Source organism: Cervus elaphus, chromosome 27, assembly GCF_910594005.1.
Source record: "Cervus elaphus chromosome 27, mCerEla1.1, whole genome shotgun sequence".
Lineage (NCBI taxonomy): Eukaryota > Metazoa > Chordata > Mammalia > Artiodactyla > Cervidae > Cervus > Cervus elaphus.
In genome coordinates this window covers 42,404,013-42,422,508 of record NC_057841.1, presented here as the reverse complement: position 1 = coordinate 42,422,508, position 18,496 = coordinate 42,404,013, and the positions used below count along the sequence as shown (strand labels likewise).

General features: G+C 49.4%; 1 long non-coding RNA gene across 2 annotated transcripts in view; it reads right to left on the bottom strand.

Annotated features, from left to right (window-relative positions):
• Positions 1-5,631, bottom strand: part of LOC122684922 — a 32,327-nt gene extending 26,696 nt beyond the window's left edge. Inside the window, exons 1-3 of one of the 2 annotated variants that reach the window (XR_006338195.1) lie at positions 5,511-5,631; positions 3,876-3,975; positions 268-334 (exon numbers count right to left, since the gene is read on the bottom strand). This is a non-coding gene — a long non-coding RNA (uncharacterized LOC122684922). The remainder of the gene's footprint in view (positions 1-267; positions 335-3,875; positions 3,976-5,510) is intronic. The other variant, XR_006338196.1, reaches the window with a different exon arrangement.
• Between the last annotated feature and the right edge of the window lie 12,865 nt (positions 5,632-18,496).

Here is an 18,496-nt window from a genome sequence, read left to right as displayed (position 1 = left end):
TTTGTTACCTCTTCCTCAAAAGACTGCTTTTCTACTTTGTATAGAAATGGCCAAATTCTGAATTTCTATTGTTTTTATTTTCATAAAAGAGGAAGATCATCATGTAAATAACTTTTCAGAATCAGCTCATCTGAAAAATGTTGAATTTTTTAGAGGATGAGTTTCAGATTTGGCCTCCAGCATTCACGCCCTATGACGGGAAGGCTAAAGGCAGTTGGAACACACCGTGGTGGGAAGTTGGGATTTAATCAAATTCGGGGAGCTCACCGCTGCTTTATTTTAAAGCCCTTGATTGCAGCTCTGCCTTGCACATCCTGGCGTGGTGTGGCTGCCCCTGCAGAAAGCACAGATGGTGACTGTCAGACCCATGCATCAAACCTAAGGCCCTCCTGGAGACAGCCATGTCCTCCGGCTGGCATCCTGAATGTAGCTATTTTCCAACCATTTTGAAAATTAGCCTTAAATATACTTTTGGAGAAAAAAAAAAAAAAAACACATTTCCGGATGCACCTTCTTCTGCTCCTAACAAAGTCTCAGTAAATCAGAATGATGAAAGGGAGCCTCATCTCCATTTGAGGGGAAAAGAAAACTGAGTTGTGGGCTGTTTAGAAAAGCAGATAAAGACGTGACATCTTCACGGATGACATGATCATGATTATTTTTACAGGGAAGAGAAAATGGAGTGACACACAGCAATTCCAGAGAGTTGAATGCTGGCCAGTGGACACAAGTGTAAGGAGACAGTTTTACTCCAGCCTAAGGAAAGTCTTCCCTGGTGACTGAAATGGTAAAGAATCTGCCTGCAGTGCAGGAGACCAGGGTTTGAACCCTGAATTGGGAAGATCCCCTGGAGAAGGGAATGGCTACCCACTCCAGTATTCTTGTTTGGAATTCCACGGATAGCAAAGCCTGACAGTCAACAGTCCAAGGGGCTGCAAATAGTCAGACACAACTGAGCAACTAATACTTTACTTACAGATATTTAGAAAAAAATTTCAACTTAAAACAATGAGTAAAGCGTACATAACAAGAGCCATGTAAATAGCATCATGGACCCAACGGACATGAGTTTGAGCAAACTCCAGGAGATAGTAAGGGACAGGGTGACCTGGTGTGCTGCAGTCCATGGGGTCACAAAGAGTCAGACACGACCAAGCGACTGAACAGCAGCAACTGTCTGTTAAAGATGAATAAAGGAAATATGTTCTAAGGTGTCTGAGAGACACCGGAGATCTTTTCTGAGTGCCTCTTCTCCACGAAGCATTAAACAAGGTGGACGCAGGTGCCGCCGGCACACGTCTCAGATCTCGGGCAGTCCGGAAGGTACCCAGCGTGGCCTGGAGAGGACTTCAGGCACGGGGCCTCAGGGCATTTGGAATCCGGGGGCCTGCGCTGGACAGTTCCCACCCTGATCCCCACTGCTGCAGGCACTCAGACTCCGCTGATTTCATCCGGGGCCGCGGTTCATTACAGCCCCTGACTCACACATTTATTCATTCACTTACCTTTACTAACCGGTAAGACTCTAGAGCTTCTCAGTACAAAAACATATATATTTCTATATTGCCCAAAAAAGCTTTATTCAGTTAGAAGTGTATGTTCAGTTTTTCCATTTGTTGCAAATTCCATTCTTGTGCTCTCTGAATAAAACCGTTGGGGGAGAAAACAGTATTTATTCTCGTTGTGTCCTTAAAGGGCTTCCCTGATGGCTTAGAGAGTAAAGCATCTGTCTGCAATGCGGGAGACCCGGGTTCAATCCCTGGGTCGGGAAGATCCCCTCGAGAAGGGAATGGTAACCCACTCCAGTACTCTTGCCTGGAGAATTCCATGGACTGAGGAGACTGGTAGGCTACAGTTCATGGGGTCCCAAAGAGTCGGACACGACTGAGAGACTTCACTTGTGTCCTTAAAGGAAATAATAGCTGTCCTCACAACTCCCCTTTTTCATTACTTTTACTACCCAGGTTGAAATAAGCACGGGAGCTGTATAATGATGGTGATGATTATAATGCATAATTCTGTGAAGTTTTTCTTTGAAGGATCTCTCAGTGAAACCGTCTGGTGAGCAACACATGACTGACTTCATTTCTGTTTTCTTAGGATTAGGCATCATCAGGACGCAGAGTGTATAATTACCCTCTAGGTTGAACTGATGTCTATCTCAGATGAGATGACGTTTCGTCAGGAGGCAATGTGAGGTCCAGAGAGGTTAGGTAACGTGTCTAAGGTCACACAGCTTGACTCTGGCATAGCTGGGATTAGAACCCAGATCTCTCTGACTCTAAAATCCATGCCTACTCTTTCCACAGTAGTACACGTCAGACAAAATAAAGTAATTGCTGCAGTACACACTGCTGTGGTCAAATGGGAAGGGGTTCTTCATTATAGCAAGGAAGGCAGGGGGATCCATGGATCATGTTACAGGGCCTCCATTGCAGGGAAATGAGTGGGGCAGATACATGGTGGATTAGCTCCTTCTCCCTCTAAAATGCTGCATTTCTGTGCGAGTTCTCTGTCCTATTCCAGGAAAGGTCTGTGGCTTGTGTTGTCCATGGCTTCTACCTTAGTTCCTTTTTATTTAATTGTTGTTGTTCAGTTGCTCAGTCGTGTCCAGCACTATAATTCAAAAGCATCAGTTCTTCGGCGCAAAGCCTTCATTCTGGTCCAGCTCTCACATCCATACCATACACATTGATTAATTCACGCCACCATTATTTACTGTGCTCCTAATAGGTGCCAGGCACAGTGAAAAAACACAGGGTGCCGCCTTCAGAGAGAATCAGCCTTCTTGTTTGGAAAGTTCCTGGGGTTATAACCAGCCTACGTGACTCTTACGTCTTTGCTTCTCAAAGCCTGATCCTGAGACCCATCACATGAGCATCACCAGAGAGCTTGTAGTAATGACAGAAACTCAGGTCCCCACCACCCATTCTATCAATACATTAGCAAAACCCCCAGGAGACCCGCATTGCACAGCAGAGCCTGAGAAGCCCTGCCCCGAGACTCAGAGCCAAGTCCGGGGAGGGGAGTGAGTTGGCTGGGTGGATTGTATGTTTAGTTTACAGCGGTTGTATACCTGTGGGTTTAAATTGTCCTTCACATAGCAAACTCCTTGGTACTGGAGAGCACCACTAAATTACAAGTAAGCAAATAGAGATTTATCTCTCCTGTTCGAAAAATGACAACTTTCCAGACACTGCTCATGTTTCCTTCTGCAAATATTTATCCAGTTACCCTTGCATTCAGGGGATTTGTGCTCGCTCAGACGTTGTGAATTGGTATTTGTAGGCTTGGCCAAGCACCTGCTTGTGTGGCCGGCACAGGGTTTTCGTAAATGTTTAATCCTTTGCAAGCATTTAAAAACTGAGAGATTTTCTTGTAAAAATGCAGACTTCTGGCTTCTCTTGAAAATTGGGCAGCCCCACTTTCCTGATGACACAACAGGCTGGCTCTGGGGGTCCCCCCTGCAAGTGGGGGGCATGCTCACTGGTTCACCCAGCCCCACCCACTCCGCCAGCCCCCTGGACTGGAGGCACCAGAGCTGACCCTGCCTCCTGGAATGGCCATGTTTTAGTCACCTTCAAGGTCTCCGTTCAGAAGCAGCCCCCACAGGAGGAGAGAAGAGGGCAGGACTGGTGGTGAGGATGGATATATGGCTCAAGGCTTGCGATCCTCAGCCCTGGTGCAGGAGTTTATAAAGGCATCAGTGCCCCCAGAAAGTCTGACTTAACAGGTTTGGGCATCACCAGATTTAAAAATCTCCACAGGTGACTCTAATCTGGCTTGAGAACTACCAACTGAGCCCATCTATCAATGCATTACTTGCAAAAAAAAATGAAATATACCAAAGTGAGGAATAAAATATGCATACATACGTGTGTACATGGATACGTGGGCTTTCCAGGTTGCTCAAGTGGTAAAGAATCCGCCTGCAATGCAGGAAATGCAGGTTCCATCCCTGCGTCAGGAAGAGCCCTTGGAGAAGGAAATAGCAATCTACTCCAGTATTCTTGTCTGGAGAATCCCATGGACAGAGGAGCCTGATAGGCTACACTCTGGGGGGTTGCAAAGAGTCAGACATGACTGAGCACACACACACACACAAATTGACAGAATTTACATTGAAGCCTCATTTCTCTGGACGCTGGTGATCCAAGATGTTTTGTCTAATGACCGACCATCTACTTTCCCATAGACAGAGAGTCGGCCAAGCAGATGAGTACTGTGAGCAAGATGGCTTTAAACTGCTTTATAGAAACTAGACTTTTTTTTTTTTTAGGATTTAAATTCAAATGCTGCCTTGAGCTAAATATAATTTACATTCTCGATTACAAAAACAAGAATTTGCAGGATACCAGCCAGCACTGTGAGTAGATCATCCCGGGCCCCTCTGACAATTGCTTTTACTGTAGAATTACTTTTACTGCCTTGTCTATTATCACATAGCCTAAAATTCTATTAGTACTTTAATTGCTTTAGAATAATGTTTATTACTGTTGGAATTCAGCTGCTCATGCCACAGAAGTGTCCATCTGAGGGACATCATTAGAGGATGACTTCCTGTAACGCCACAGCTTTAGTGGGACCCGTCCCCTCACCCCCATCCTGATCCCGCTCAGGTCCTGAGATTTGCAAGATTTGCGCTGCAGCGCTCTGGCAAGTGAAGTAAGTGCCTGCCGTTTCAGGCAGAGCCTCTTGATGAGGGAGTCTGACAATCACCAGAGTAATTCATGCGATGGCTTTATGCAAGAAATTTCATTATTTCTAATAGCTGATGGTGGTTTAATATTTTAATGTAATTATGCTTAATTATATATTGTAATAACGCATTGATAAGGCTTTGGACCTGGGTCTAAGTAAAATACAGCTTGTGGAAAATTTTCCTCCAGTTTTTTTTTTTTTTAAAGAATTAAGTCCTGAAGTGAAACTGGATGCAAATCCGACAAGCAATCTCTTGCCAGAGAAAATATTGGCATAATATATTTGAATGGCCTAGTTTATCAGCTTCCTTGGCTAAATCCCCAAAGCATACACTGTTTGAAAATTATTTCGGAGCTGCTGTTCCTCACCCTTGCGCTAACCTACTTTGGGTCATTTCTGTTTTGTTTTAAGAGCTTTTACCAACTGGCCGTCTGCGTGTGGGAGACACATGTCATTTACTGTGATTGTCATTAAAGTGGGGGAAGAGGGCTTGGAACTAATGGCAAGAAAAGACTGGGGTCTCGCTGGTCTGTGCTTCCCACTGTGGCCGGACACTCCAGCTGGATGCAGACAGCAAGAGCTGACATACAGCCCCCAGTGTGGGGGCCCGTTGGACCCTTCCCCACATCCCCACCAAGGCATCTCCCTCACAAGGTGTGGGACCTGGAGCCTGACAGCCAGCCAGATTCGGGCCTCAGCAAAGTCCCCAGAAACAGAGGGCCCAGCCCGCCCACTCATGAAAGGAGAGGAAGGGAAGGGAAGGGAAGGGGAAGGTAGAAACCAGGCTCCAAAAAGGAGCAGTGCCTCACATGCACACAGTACTGCCCCATCGAAGGAATCCAGTTCCCTTGAGAATCCTGCCTTGTTGCTGACTCACGCCGTCTTCCAGGGGAGAAACCTGAGGCTCCAGAAGTGAGACGTGTGGACGCGGCACACAGCGTATGTCCGGGCGGCACGTTGCCGAGTACAGGGCTCTGTCCGCATGTCCCAGCAGCCGGGCCACACCCGCAGGCAGCTCCTCACAGGGGACGGTGCTCCCTGGCTCAGAACTGTTCATTCTCTTCTTAGCAGAGTTAAACAGTGCCCGTTTTGAAATCTTTCTTCAAGAGCACATTGTAAAGTTTAGAAAAAGGAAACAACAGAAAAAAAAAAACAACAACCTTGCCACCACCAGAGGAGAGAAGGGAGTGGAAACCCCCCAGCAGAGGCTCCCAGGGAAGGTTTATTAAAGGTCACCTCATTCGTGACGGATGAGATGGTTGGATGGCATCACTGACTCAGTGGACATGAATCTGAGCAAACTTCGGGAGATAGTGAAGGACAGGGAAGCCTGGCGTGCTGCAGTTCATGGAGCTGCAAAGAGTTGGACATGACTTAGTGATGGAATAACCACAACATCTATGAAGCTGCAGGAGAACAAAGACACATAAACCTCTTGGAGATGAGAAACAGCATAAGGTCTGTGGGAAAAGGGGTGGGGATGGGGCGGGATTCTGGGGCTGGCTTTAATCCCACCTCTGCGCTTTGCTGGTCCTGGGACTGGGGACTGGGGCCGGGTCACTAGGTACCCACACATCTGGAACCCCAGCATCCCCTGGGGTGGGGCTCAGCCACATATCCTGTTAGCTGCACTTCCGGCGGGGCGGGGCCAGGGGGGTGTCCTGCAGGTGAAAGGTGTTCTCATTTCTGTGCCTTTACTGAATACGAGCTCAATTCCTCAGCTGTGTTCAAGTCTTTGCAACCCCATGAACTGTAACCCACCAGGCTCCTCTGCCATGGGATTCTCCAGGCAAGAATGCTGGCGTGGGTTGTCATGTCCTCCTTCAGGGACTATTCCCCACCCAGGGATCGAACCAGTGTCTTGTATCTCCTACACTGGCAGATAGACATGTTCTTTACCACTAACACCACCCAGCAGGCCCCTTCCATGGTCTGAACGGAGCAGGTGAAAGCCAGCTTCTCCTTCGGACTCTCACTTTGTTCTCAGGGGCCCCAGCTGCCCCACCACCACTTCTGTGACTTGACTGCTCTCTCTGACCAGGTCACTCTTCCTCACCAGACCTAAACCAGGATGGCATGATCGCACCCGGGCTGCTTGCTGGCCGCACATACGGCGGGCACATTCAGAGTCACTCTGACACTGCGTTCTTCTCTGACCCTCAGCCACACCCATCCCCCAACCCTGACTGCAGAATCTGCCTCTTGACTTTCTTAGGCTGTCTCCTGAAACATATCTGCAGCGCCCTCCCCCGCCCCCACAAGCCCCTTACTACAAACCTCCTCTCTCCTCTGTGTCCCTTACCCTGATCTCATGTGCTCTAACCTTGACCCGTAGATGTCACACCTCAGGGCCCAACTCCTACCTCCCAGGCAGGTGAGTAACTTCCTCCCCGTGGATTCTTCCTCAGACTTCATTTCCACACCAGTCTTTGCCTGTGTGTTGATAAGAGTCCTTGATTCCTTAAATGCCCATTGGTCCCTTCATAAGACTGTGTGATGTCAAGACCAAAGGCACAGACCGGGAGGCCAGACAGCCCAGCGGCAGGTCCTGACTCTGCCATTTTCTAGAAGGTTCTTGGGCAAGTTCCATTCCCTCTTTGTGCCTTAAAACAGTGCCTGGCACTTAGTGCTATGTGAGAGCTGGGCCTTGTGGGGTGGGGTCAGCTTGGGAGGCAAAGGGGAAGGGGACTGAATTGTAGCAGTTTTGAACAGGAAAAGCTGTGCATTTCGCCTAGTATCGGATAGATCATTCTTTGCCTGCATTTCCCCTCCAGGGCTGTTTCAGGTCTGTCTTCAATGGATCTATCTCTGCATACCCCCACCCCCACCCCCACCCCAGCTGCCCTGTGCCGCCGGTCACATGACTGCCTTTGGTTCAGTCCATTATGTTTTTCCTTTTTGTCTTCCCTCGTCCACCCAGCTCTCTCATTAGAACTTGTGGGTAAGAGCTTTTTACTTACATTTCGGAGCAGTTTATAAATAGCCTGCTTAGTTTCAGCCAGCAGGTAAAAGCTTTTGTCAAATCATTCTTCCTCCCCGAATCACTGTTATCTGGGGCTCCCAGGAAGGAAAAGTTAAGAATTACATGTTTTTCTAATCATTAAGGAAGCACAACTTGTGGCCCAAGCAGCAGTGTTCCGTTTCCCTACCTATAATTGACCGATATGATTTGGACCGTTCATCAACACCTATAACATTTTTTCTTCTGAGAAAAATTCTCCTAAAGACACTTAGATTATGACATAAGATTCAAGAAAACCAAAGTCCAAAAATAATTTAGAAACAAGGTTCAGATTCACTCCATGAAAATTACTTTAGCACATCACTTCTTCACCAAAAAAGAAATGAGAGCATAAGCAAAAAATAGCCAATGTTTGAAAGAATAAGGACAGATGAGGAATCAGGGTGGGAGGGGGGCTCCCTGGAATTCCCCACTCCTGTTCAAAGTCTGAAGTGGAATGGCATTTCCCCCATATAGTTATGTGGGGGATATCTGGCATTGTTACAGTTATATAATTAAATACATTAAACATTTTCTCAGGGCTTCCCCAGTAGTTCAGTGGTAAAGAATCCACTTGCGATTCAGGAGACTCAGGTTTGATGCCTGGGTCAGGAAGATCCCCTGAAGAAGGGCATGGCAACCCACTCCAGTATTCTTGCCTGGAGAATCCCATGGACAGAGGAGCCTCGGATCACAAAGAGTCGGACCTGAGTTAGCGACTAAACCACAGAAACTTCCTTCCCTAACTCATTAACATTGATCCTGTAACTGAAAAATCCATCAGCCTCAGTCCTTCAGATATAACCTCATTCTCGTGACTCCCACAGGATCTTGAGTGGAAGGCAGCCTTTCCAAAAAAATCATAGATCCTGATTGCAGTTACTTTCAACAGAGGTGAAAAGCAGGGTTTTGTGTATAAGTGTCATTTACTTGAGAAAGGGACTTCCCTGGTCATCACAGGGTCCCCTTTACATCAGAAATGAGGCTCCATTTACAACAGACTGTCTCCCTGCTGTAAGAGTGACTCAGGGCTCCCTGAACAGAGACCCACCAGTGTTTACTATTTCCGTGCCCAAGCTGAAGTAGTGACCCAAGGAAATTGCCATCTCTCTGATGAGGTGATAAAGCCCTGGCACATGTCCTCAGGTGCCCATTGTTACTGGAATGTCTGATATGGGGGGGCTTCCCAGGTGGCACTAGTGGTAAAGAAACCACCTGCCAATGTAGGAGACAAGAGAGGCAGGTTCGATCCCTGGGTCAGGAAGATCCCCTGGAGGAGGGCATGGCAACCCACTCCAGTATTCTTGCCTGGAAAATCCCATGGACAGAGGAGCCTGGCAGTCTACAGTCCATGGAATTGCAAAGAATCAGACATGACTGAAGCAACCAAGCATGCATGCACTAATATGGTAGGTTTGGAATACTTGCTTAGAAGTTACCTGGACATAGTTCCTTAGTAGGTATTTTTACTAATACTTATAAAATATGTAATCTTTAAATTGTGTATCTTATAATCATATAAATGGGAAACAATAGTCAATTAAGTAATTCCAGGAAAAATCATGCCATCTCTTATCCCACCACATAGGCACGCCAGAGCTTCCATCCAATCTCTTGTAATCTTGGAAATTAGGTAGACTGTCATTTGTGAAAGATATTGTGAATGTGTAAAAATTAGCACCTAGGTCAAAATGTGAGAGTGTGAAAATGTTGGTTGCTCAGTCGTGTCTGACTTTCTGTGACACTATATAGCCCACCAGGCTCCTCTGTCCGTGGGATTCTCCAGGCAAGGATTCTGGAGTGGATTGCCATGTCCTCCTTCAGGGGATCTTCCAGACCCAGGGATCGAACCCGTGTCTCATTTTGTCTCCTGCATTGGCCGGTGGGTTATTTACCACTAGCACCACCTGAGCTCTGCTCAACCTTCAGGAAATCCAGCCGCCACCGTCCCCCAGACAAACAGATTCATTTAGTGGGGACGCAGAGCTGAGAGCACAATGTGCTCAAGTGCGCGGCACCACGCTGGCCCCCTCCCCTGCCTTGAGTGGTGACCTCAAGGCCATCCCGCCACTTGAATTGCATCCCCATCCTCTGGGTGGGAGCCGTGGGCAGCAGCGGACGGAGGAGTCTAGGGCTGCTCAGCAGAGCTGCCAACCACACCTTGCGTTCATTTCCAAGTGGCTGCTCAGCACCCAGGGCAATCTGCTTCCCAAATGAACGTGTGGAAAATTTCCTTTTTGGGAGCCCTTTTCCTTTTTTGGTGGGGGTTTTTTGTTTTGGTTTTTTTTTTTTTTTTGCATTTCAGAGGACTTCAGGAATGTGATCACTGCCACTGGACATCTTTGTTACTCGAAAACATGAGACTCACTCCTGGTGTCTTTTCAGAATCCTGACATCTTGGAAACCACACGTGACTGGTTCATCCAGGGCATGGGTTTGAGACATATGTGATGTGTTTTTTAAGCCCGTGGCATTTCAGCGAAAGCAACCAGCTGATGGATATGGCAGTTCTTTTCCAGAATAAAGCCGGGTTTTGGCTCAGGTCTTAATCCCTAAGAGCACAGAGCTTTTAACTCCTGGCTTCCCAGGAGCAATTCCGCATGTCCGGAACTGCAGACCTCTGCTCTGTGATGCTTCCTCCCTGGCTTTCCAGGGCTTGTTTCGTATACGCTCCTGTCCAACCTGACAACTTCATTAAGGAACATTCGCACTTGTAAACCTACTGGCTTTGCGAAGAAGATGTGAAGTTTTAGCCTTACACACTGCTGGCGGAACGACTCAGAGACGATAACCTATTTACATACTAAAAAGGTCAGTGTCGGACAGTTCGCATCTAGAAATGAATTCGCCGCTGCCGGCAACTGGAGCAGAAGAATTTGGGAGAAGGCCGCAATTTTGCTGTCTGTCTCTCTGTGTAGAACGCACACGGGAGTAAAGATGGAGGATGTCTGTGCGCGGTGGTCAGGGAGAGATGGGCAGGTGGATCACTAACCAGTAGGTGACTGTGAGCATGTAGAATGCATGTAATGAGCATGTAGAGTGTCACCTACTAACAACTGTAATTGATTTGAGGTGGAAATATATGCATGATAGGGTTTTCCCAGTGACTTGGTGGTAAAGACTCTGCCTGCAGTGCAGGAGCCGAAGGAGACCTGGGTTTGATCCCTGGGTCGAGAAGATTCCCTTGAAGGAGGACATGGCAACCCACTCCAGTATTCTTGCCTGGAGAATCCCCTGGACAGAGGACCTGGCGGGCTACAGTCCATAGTGAAGACACGAAAGAATCAGACACAACTGAACGACTGAGCACTGCTTCCTGACCCTGTCTACTACATTAGTAAAGGCAGACCATGAGAGGGCTAAAGACAGTTCCTTTTGTGGTCTTCCCTTTCAGAGCCTTTTAAAATATCAACAGCTTTACTTGGCTAATTCGTGTTGAAAGAATCTTAAAAGATGTCGCTATAAAGTCTAGAGTTTTCTCTGGAATCTCTGTAGTGATTTTGTCCTTGCCTGTTTGTATATTAAAAGCAAAATAATGAGGGAATTAAGATCTGTGTGTGCTAAGTCGCTGCAGTCCTGTTGGACTCTTTGCAACCCCATGGATTATAGCCTGCCAGGCTCCTCTGTCCATGGGATTCTCCAGGCAAGAATACTGGAGTGGCTTGCCATGTCCTACCTCCAGGGGATCTTCCCCACCCAGGGATCAAGCTCACGTCTCTTATGTCTCCTGCATTGGCAGGTGGGTTCTTCACCACTAGTGCCACCTGGGAAGCCCATTGACATCCATCAGTTCAGTTCAGTTCAGTCGCTCAGTTGTGTCCGACTCTTTGCGACCCCATGAATCGCAGCACGCCAGGCCTCCCTATCCATCACCAACTCCCGGAGTCTACCCAAACCCATGCCCATTGAGTTGGTGATGCCATCCAGCCATCTCATCCTCTGTCGTCCCCTTCTCCTCCGGCCCTCAATCCTTCCCAGCATCAAGGTTTTTCCAATGAATCAACTCTTCACATGAGGTGGCCAAAGTATTGGAGTTTCAGCTTCAGCATCAGCCCTTCCAATGAACACCCAGGACTAATCTCCTTTAGGATGGACTGGTTGGATCTCCTTGCAGTCCAAGGGACTCTCAAGAGTCTTCTCCAACACCATAGTTCAAAAGCATCAATTTTTCGGAGCTCAGCTTTCTTCACAGTTCAACTCTCACATCCATACCTGACCACTGGAAACATAGCTCCATCTAAATGTCTGGATATAATAGAAGAGTAAAGTCCCTTTTGAAGGTGGAAAAGGCTGTTCAGAAAGGCTGGGGAGGAGCGTGGGCAGAAGTAGACTCTGACTCCTTGGTGAGAGTGGCCGGCACCCTTGTAGCCTTAGGGCCAAGGCCACTCAGAGCTCTGGTCCCGAGGGAGCACCCCATAAGGAGGGCCTGGCTGGGGCTCCGCTCTCAGCTGCAGCCTCTTCCCTGAGTCCCCCGAGGTCGTCGTGCCTGCAGGGACTCACAGCAGCAGCTGGCACCCAGGTGTCCCCGCGGGATCCTGAGCTGCATCCCACATCCGATGCACCCCCCACCGGGGGACCCTGGGAACCAGACATGGACCTGGGCCCATGGTGAGGAAGGCGGCGGCTTCCAGGAAGGGAGCGGGCTTTGTGTGCTGCGCATCCAGGCGGCTGGTGTGCAGTCCACTTAGGGCTGCATCCAGCGAGGCTCTGCACCTTCCCTGCCTCCGACTAAGGGAGAGAGGCCGGTGCAGGGACAAGCCAGCTCCTCCTTGCCATCAGCGGGTCACAGAGATTATTTGAACCCGCTTAGCAAATGGCCAGTCTCGGCCTTCACAACGTCTGTTTCTCACCACCGTGATTTTGAAACAGGGCAGCGGTGTGGCTGTGTTGGCGAGGGTGATGCCTGGGCGGTGATGCCGTCTTTTCCAGGGTTCCACCGGGTCAGCCCTCAGCGGGGAGGGGCCACGAGAATGCCCCCAGAGGCCGCTTCCCCTCACCCCCTTACCTCTCTTGCAGGGCATTCAGCCACACAGATGCCCCAGGCCCTGCTCCAGCCCGTCTCCACGTCGTCCTTGTCGGCCCAGCCTTTCCGGGACCCTCCACTGGGCCAGCTTGGCCGACGTGCAGGCCTGCAAGGTGGCCGGATGGGCACTGGAGGAGGTTGAGAGGCTGCTCGGGGCAGGGGTGGGGGACCTGCCTGTGGTCATGTTTCTGCTAGTTGCGGAGTCCCCATGTCAAATTGCAGGTCCACACTTGAGGGAGAAGCAGACCCTGACCTGAGGAAGCTCATGAAGCCCCTGGGTGGGCCCTGCATGCCCCCCGCCCCCAGCCTTCTCCAGTTCCGGCTCCACCACCTGCCCCCCAGGGCGGTGGTGATCGCTTCAGCCCAGCACCACAGGTTTCCTGTGAGGAAACACGTACCATGTGAGCCCCCAGGCATGTGCCCTGGCAGCCCCTGGTGAGTCCCCCGTGCACAGTGCCCAAGGGGGTCCCTCTGCCTGCCCCACCCCCAGGCCCCAGGTCCCCTGTTCTTGCTCCAGGTAGCTCCCTGCTGCCCTGTGTCCACCCACAGCCACAGGTGAGCAGGTCAGCCTCAGGTTTATTAGTAAACTAGGTCACCACGTGACGCTGGACAGAGGGGAGAATGGATTCAGTTCAGTTCAGTTGCTCAGTGGTGTCCGACTCTTTGCAACCCCATGGACTGCAGCGCACCAGGCTTTCCTGTCCATCACCAACTCCCGGAGCTTACTCAAACTCATGTCCATCGCATCAGTGATGCCATCCAACCATCTCATCCTCTGTCATCCCCTTCTCCTCCTGCCTTCAATCTTTCCCAGCATCAGGGTCTTTGCAAATGAGTCAGTTCTTCGCATCAGGTGGCCAAAGTATTGGAGTTTCAGCTTCAGTATCAGTCCTTCAATGAATATTCAGGACTTATTTCCTTTAGGATGGACTGGTTGGATCTCCTTGTATTCCAAGGAAACATTTCATGCAGAGATGGGCACAATAAAGGACAGAAATGGTATGGACCTAAGAGAAGCAGAAGATAGAAGAGGTGGCAAGAATACACAGAAATATACAAAAAGATCTTCATGACCCAGATAACCATGATGGTGTGATCACTCACCTAGAGCCAGACATCCTGGAATGTGAAGTCAAGTGGGCATTAGGAAGCATCACTATATGGCTGATTCATGTCAATGTATGGCAGAAACCACTACAATATTGTAAAGTAATTAGCCTCCAACTAATAAAAAAATAAATGAAAAAATAAAAAAAAGGAAGCATCACTATGAACAAAGCTAGTGGAGGTGACAGAATTCCAGTTGAGCTATTTCAAATCCTAAAAGATGATGCTGTGAAAGTGCTGCACTCAATATGCCAGCAAATTTGGAAAATGGATTAGATTTTAATATAAACGTGTCCATCAGCATTGTCGATGCTCACTCAACTGACTCTGAACCCTGAGAGGTGAGCAGACACCTCACTCCATTCCCTGGGCTTGTATCCCAGAGCCTCTCACTGAGCCCAGCACTGAGCAGAAGTCCCAGTAAGCATTTGTTGAGTGAATGTTGAATGACAAGGGCATTTGAGCTGGATTTTGAAACAAAAGTGGGCTATGTCCAAGCAGAGAAAAGAAGGGACTCTGTGTGCGGGAGGAAAATCAGAAGTAGGGGTGACACCAATGATAGTGAATAGTATTGACGCAATCAGGAGGCATGTATGCTTATTTGCCCATTTTACAGACAGGGAAATTGAGGCACCAGAGACTGAGCAACCTCTTAAGGTCACACAGTCAGAGCCACATCCTGAGTTGATGTCTCACCCCCAAGCACATTGCCCCCTGGGCTTCAGGAAGGTGGGCCTGGGGTGGGGAAAGGGCCAGGTCTGGACCGAGCATGCAGGCCAGCCAGGCGGTACCCATGTCTTAGGCCAAAAGTCCTATTGTGAAGCTGGTGCTTCAAGGAGGTGCAAACAGCAAAGACCCTCTAGGAGGTGAGCGTGAGAAGTGGCTGGGCTGGGCTCGGCGGGTGGAGCCGCAGCACAGGAAGTAGATGGGACACAGGATGAAAAGGTGAGACGAGCCAGGCTGATTCCTTTTATAGCCTCGGCTACCCAGCCTGGCACTTAATTAGGCTAATGATGTGTCAGCGACGCGGCCCACAGGCTTCATCGGGAAGAATGGGAAAGCAGTGGCGCCGTCAAAAATGGAACTTTGGGGACAGGATCCTGTCTGGGGGCTGGAGGATAAGATGATGAATTTATTGTGGGACCTTCTGAGTTCAGGTCCCCGCAGGGGACACCAGGGGCAGAAATACCAGATGGGGCCTCACCAGGCACAATCCCCAGAAAGCATGGCCAAGAATAGGGACCAGTGGGTCCATGATCAGGAAGCATAGGAAGCAGGGCAGGCAAAGGCCGGCAGTGAGTGTCCAGGTCACAGGGTTCCCGCTGGGCCTGTGGGACTGGGCTGCAGAGGATTTGGGAAAACTGTGCGTGTGTGTGTGTGTGTGTGAAAACTCTGTGTGTGTGTGTGTGTGTGTGTGTGTGTGTGTGTGAGTCGCTCAGTCATGTCCAACTCTTTGTGACCCCAAGGTCTGTCCATGGAATTCTCTAGGCAAGGATACTGGAGTGGGTTGCCATATGCGTGTATTTTTTTCCCTTAAGAGGAGGGCCACAGCTTTTGTTAACTTCTTGAGGGTGGGAGGAGCATTATCCCAGAGCAGGAATCACTCTTACGGAATATCGGAATGTTTAGAATTTAGAATTCTTGTTTCAGAACATTAGAGTTTCTTTAGGAAATTTGTGTTTGGCGGGGGTGGGGGTGGCGAGGAGGGGGTTCTGATCTGACAAGTTTCAAGTCTGACACTGAACGAAGTGGAGTTTGGGGGGTGATTAAAGGAAAATAGCTGGCCCAGCACAAGTCTCCCCAGGCTGGGGCACGTCTCAGAAGGGAGCTGAAGAGGGAGGACCAAAGATGCCATGGAAAATGATCAGGAAGCCACAGTCACAGTTCTGGGCTCTCTGTAATGGGTACACGCGGGATCCCAGCCTTTCATTGCTGAGAGAGGTTTTGTACATTTTCTAGATTAAAGATATAGCAGGTATTGGAGAGGCTTCTGTGACTATGGCCACCCATAAGGAGGCATCTCAGAGACAACAGCCCGCGATATTCCCTAACATTGACATACCTTTGACTTGATAACTACCATTAGATGCCCCTGAGGACAAGGACCACATCCTAAATATCCCTCTGAATTCTCACATTCCGTAGCACATTTTTCTGGCACCAAAATTGGTCCCCAAGAAGAGTCTTTGGAAGTTCAAAATGTGGGTGTTGTGATGGTTTTGTCTGTATAGTTGAAAACGAGGAGGCTCCCTAGGGTGCATCTTGATCTCATCCACTGAGGCCCAGTGTCTGTTCTGTGTGCATGCATGCTCAGATGCTCAGTCGTGTCCGACTCTGTGACCCCATGGGCCGTAGCTCATCGGACTCCTCTGTCCATGAAATTTTCCAGGCCAGTATACTCGAGTGGGTTGTCACACCCTCCTCCAGGGAATCTTCCCAACCCAAGGATCGAACCTGCATCTCCAGCATTGGCAGGTGGACTCTTTACCACTGAGCCGCCTGGGATGCCTGAGTCTTCACTAAGAGTGGGGAGTGAGGGAGTGAGGACTTGAGCTGAGCGGGCTGGGGGGAGCACTATTCCTTTGCTCTTTGTTCCCATGGGGCAGAGACTGGAGCAGGGCTCAGTGGCTGGGAGGATGGGGAGACTTTAGGCAGGTTGTTGTCTCTGGCAGGAGATGCAGTACAGGATAGTCCCTCGTTTGCTTTCCTGGCTAAAAGGATACCTCCACTCCAAACTCTGTTACCTGCCTGGGCCTTTGGCACCTCGCCCGGAGGTGGGGGCTGGCTTTGAACTCCTTTCCTGTTTCTCTGGCTCTTTCTGCCAGAGCAGATTCTTTCAGAGCACAGGCAGGCCATGAAGTCAATGCAGTGGTTCTAAACAGAGAGACGAGACCAGATAACAGCACATCATCCCGTCGCAGAGGTTACTGTTCTGTGAAACCTTCGTTAGGAACGTGTGGGTGAGGACACACGGGAGGGGTAGTCCCTGGGGAGCACGTTTCTTACTCTGGTCATGGAAATGTTCTATAGATGGGTGCGAGCATTTAAGAGTAGGGGCTAAATTAGTCTTGTATCTTTTCACATCTTTATAGCAAGTGTGTTGCCAGAGCAGGTGTGAGACAGATGTGCAAGCACGTGGGTGAATTAGGGGAATTTTCAGCAGCCCTTCCTGCCAGGTGTCCGTGGGCACAGGCAGGCGGATGTGACGCGTACACTCATCACAGGGCGCCACTCGGGGGTGCCCGGTGTCTATGAGGTCACTTTTATTTCTTACATTCAAAAACGTGCAAATCGCCCCGGCCTCATCCAAGGGCTCCCTACATGTCCATTAGCTCTGAAAGATGGTGGTCACTTCCACACAATCTTTGCACAGGAGGGAGTGTTGAGAAAAAGTCAGGATGGTGCTGCCTAAGCAGAGCAGCCTTATACAGTCAGGCCACGAAAAAGGGCAACTAACCAACTCCATTGTTGACAAAAGAGACCTAGGCTGGAGACACAGTCCCTAGTGGACCTGGAGCCAGGACAATCAGGCGCACGGCGGCGCTGGCTCAGTGAGATGGGAACACGGACATCAAGAGAGACTGAAGGGAGCAGCAGCCCCACTGAAGGAAATGGGCCTGCTGGTCTGCACGAGGTTGCCTGGGAGGGAAGTCAGGTGGGGCAAAGGGCCCAGCTCAGAGCCTGCACAATATCATCTCTCTTAGTCTTTCCAAACTGCTGCGTCATCCTCGGAACTCACTGACTCAGTGTCCTTCCAAAGCAAAACCAGGGGTGTCTGCTGTGTGATGCCACACCCCCGAGAACTCGGGGAACCAGGTATGCTGCCCCCGTCAAGACCAAGGTCAAGGTCAGCCACCCTGGGCTACAACAGGGCCGCCATCACCTCAGGAAAGCAGCTGCATCCACACAGCGGTCCTGGGCAGAGACAAAGGACAGGACAACAGCCTCCTTCTCTGTGGACTTGGCGCCATCTGACCAGTTCTCTGCGCTGACCTCAACATGAAGACAGAGACACGTGCCAAAGGGAAGCATGAAAAGGAAACCTTCCGATGCTGCCCTGCGGCCCAGTGAAGTTCACCTAGTGTACGCTGAGAAGATCTGTAGCAAATGGGCTTTCTCCCGAAGCTCAACATAGAATGAATTTCTCAGGGGGAGGAAATCCTGACTAGCAATATTGAGTGATGATGCCAAACGATGATCCAGGCCTTTGGATATTTTAAATTCTAGTCAGAAAAGTCTGCCTCATTAGATTTCGTTGAACTTGTTCTTTACTTTGGAAAAAGGTAGATTGAAAGGAATCACAATCTCTGTCCAGAAAGACAGAGAATTTCAGACCCAAGGAAGGCAGAAAGGAGAGTGTGAGGCTGTGCAGGCTGGACCAGCTGCCCGCAGTGTGGCTCCATTTACCCTTCAGTTTAGCACGTTATTTATCCCCATTTAAAAACCCAATCTACCTCTGACATGGACAGTAATTTCTTGGCTCACAGTACTAAGAAGAGGGAATGTGATCCTTTTTTTAAAATTTGTATTTGTTTGTCCAGAAGAGGCCATTTTAACCTCTGAAAACCATCAAAGCAATACTTCAGCTCTTTTTGGAGAACAGTAGTTGCCGGAGCGTGTGTTTACAAGAGACCATCTCCGGAGCATGTCCCTGAGCCTGGGCC